Genomic DNA, 2489 nt, shown 5'->3' on the forward strand with positions numbered 1-2489 from the left:
TTTACTAAGGCAATTTTTAGCTTATTTTCGTCAAAAAAGACCCTGTAGCGCCTAAACGGTTTGAGATAGAGCAAAACGGACGAAATTTTCGCCCATGGGGCTCTACTTTGACGAGTTACCCCTTAGGAGGTCGCTAGCTCAATTCGTTCTCGAGTTATCGTGCGCACAGACACACAGACAGACGCGAAACTTTTTGATCATCACTGGAAGGCTTCGCTATCGCTCGACCAAAAAGTAGGAGACAGACCTATTCTTAAATTTGTATCATCTGCTTTCAAGATAGATTCTTGATTTAGATTTTTTATTTTAGATGATATCGAGTGACCCCCCAAAAAAAAAAAAAAATTACAAATATCACGTAGTACGGAGAGAGCAACACCATTTAAAATCGAGTAGTGGATGGAGAATAAAAGGTTTCGCGCTTTTACATTTGGCTGTGAGATCACTCTAAACAACAGCTCAAAGCCCCCTGAAGATCAGACAGGGTCCTACGAAAGTGCAATGGGCGAGGTATTTCAGCACTAAGTTATGCACCGATTTCAACGAGATGTATCCCCTGAGGAATTGTACACGTCACGCGATTGAGGCCACTTTTCGACCCCCCCCCCCTTTAATGTGACGTCACAAACATACAAAATTCTATATAAATCGCTAACGCTAAGGTTTACTATAGCTGATAAAATCAGTGTATAAGGTGACATCGCTACATTAAAAAGGTATCATTTCCGAGGGGGTATTCACTTCGGATTTTCGTGTACAGACTACTCCGTATTACGCGTATTACCGAGTATTACTGGGTATTACAGGGTATTACCAGGTATTACCGAGTATTACCAGGTATTACCAAGTATTACAGCGAATTACCAGGTATTACCAAGTATTACAGCGTATTACCTGGTATTACCAAGTATTACTGATCATCTGAAAAAGGTTTTTTCAAAAGCGTACATACATACATAATTGCTTATAATTTGAAGCAGTCGGTAATTTGACCTTAGCTCAGAATATTAGTTTGCCTTGCCTATATTTATTAAGTTAAAAGATCATCAATGATCACGTCCAGGTTTTTGGCTCATATTTCTTTTTAGCTTGACAACATTAGAAAGTGACTAGCTATTGCCAGCTCATTGACAGTTTGTGCCCCTGACAGCTGGTGCCCCAACTCTCCCTTACACAGTTACGTTTTCAGAGTAAGAACTGAGCCTTAACACCGGTGTAGAAAAGAACGACCTAGCCGCGAGCCTACACTGCGAAATTCTTACAAAGAATTTTAAAGCATTGTAAGGAAGTTTGCATTGCAAACTATTTTATTCGTAAGTTGCGAAGAAACGGTTCGCAAGGTTAGGAACTAATTCTTCGCAGCGTTATTAACTATTTTTTTCGTAAGGTGCAAATAATTAGTTTGCAATGCGAAGGATCTCAATGCAAAGCATTTTACAACGATTCGAATTTCTTTTCAAGCTTTTTACAGTGTAGCTGTAAAGGCTAATATCTTAGCTCTTTTTGCTTATTAGCTAATCGAGCTTATATTCTGAGCTATTGCAAAATTAGCAAAATCATTCAGCTATTTTAGGTAATTCTTTGTGTGTATGTGTGTGTTTGTGTGTGTGTGTGTGTGTGTGTGTGTGTGTGTGTGTGTCAGAAAACCTGTCATCTTCGTAAAGTGCAACATCTTTCAGAATTGATTACATTTTGAAACTGTCACATTGGTAAACACATGATGTCACATATGTTTCGACTCGAGTCAACCAGGCTTAGCTAAAAATGAAAGCACAAGAATTGAATGACAGTGATTATTCTTGATTGGTTTTGAACGAAACACGTTTTGTATCAACTACTACTTTCATCGATGTTTCGGCTTCATTTTGCTAATGTCCATTGGTCGCCCAGAAAGAAATCTATATGTCCCGTCTTATCATCTATTGCAGTTTTGTAGGACAACTGATTTTGTAACGTTCTGGCTAAGTGAGGTTCAGCAGTGGCACACATTATTGCAGGGTATTACAGGGTATTACAGCGTATTACCGGGTATTACTGCGTATTACCAGGTATTACTGCGTATTACAAGGTATTACCGGGTATTACTGAGTATTACAGGGTATTACAGTCATCGTGTACAGGGTATTACTGAAGTGAATACCCCCTCGATCATTTCCCATCAGCACTGTAAAAAATGAGAGACAGATACGGTAGCAGGTAGGCCTACGGTGCTTCGTATGTGCCAAACTGAAACATGCTACGGAGCACAGAGTACGGAGAGACCGCACCCATTGATTTTAAGCTCAGAGCTGTTAAACGGCTTCACCGTACCCACAGAAAGCGTTACGGAAGAACCGTTTTGCGACGCTGTAGCACTCAAACGGAAGGTACGGTCGGTCCGTACTCAGCGCCGTTCAAAACAAGCAGGCCCGCCCTTCCGCCAAACGAAGTTGCCAGCTCCGCTTCGCTCCGCCGGCAACTCCGTTCGGCAGGGGCCGGGCCTGCTTGGC

At 41.3% G+C, this 2489-nt stretch overlaps 1 protein-coding gene across 1 annotated transcript in view; it reads right to left on the reverse strand.

The window, feature by feature from the left end:
• LOC113209786 (uncharacterized) overlaps nt 1-2489 on the reverse strand; it is a 41586-nt gene that overhangs the window by 7760 nt on the left and 31337 nt on the right. The gene's annotated exons all lie outside the window — the stretch shown is intronic.

This window comes from Frankliniella occidentalis, unplaced genomic scaffold (genome assembly GCF_000697945.3).
Source record: "Frankliniella occidentalis isolate FOCC.00 unplaced genomic scaffold, Focc_3.1 Scaffold376, whole genome shotgun sequence".
Classification (NCBI taxonomy): Eukaryota; Metazoa; Arthropoda; class Insecta; order Thysanoptera; family Thripidae; genus Frankliniella; species Frankliniella occidentalis.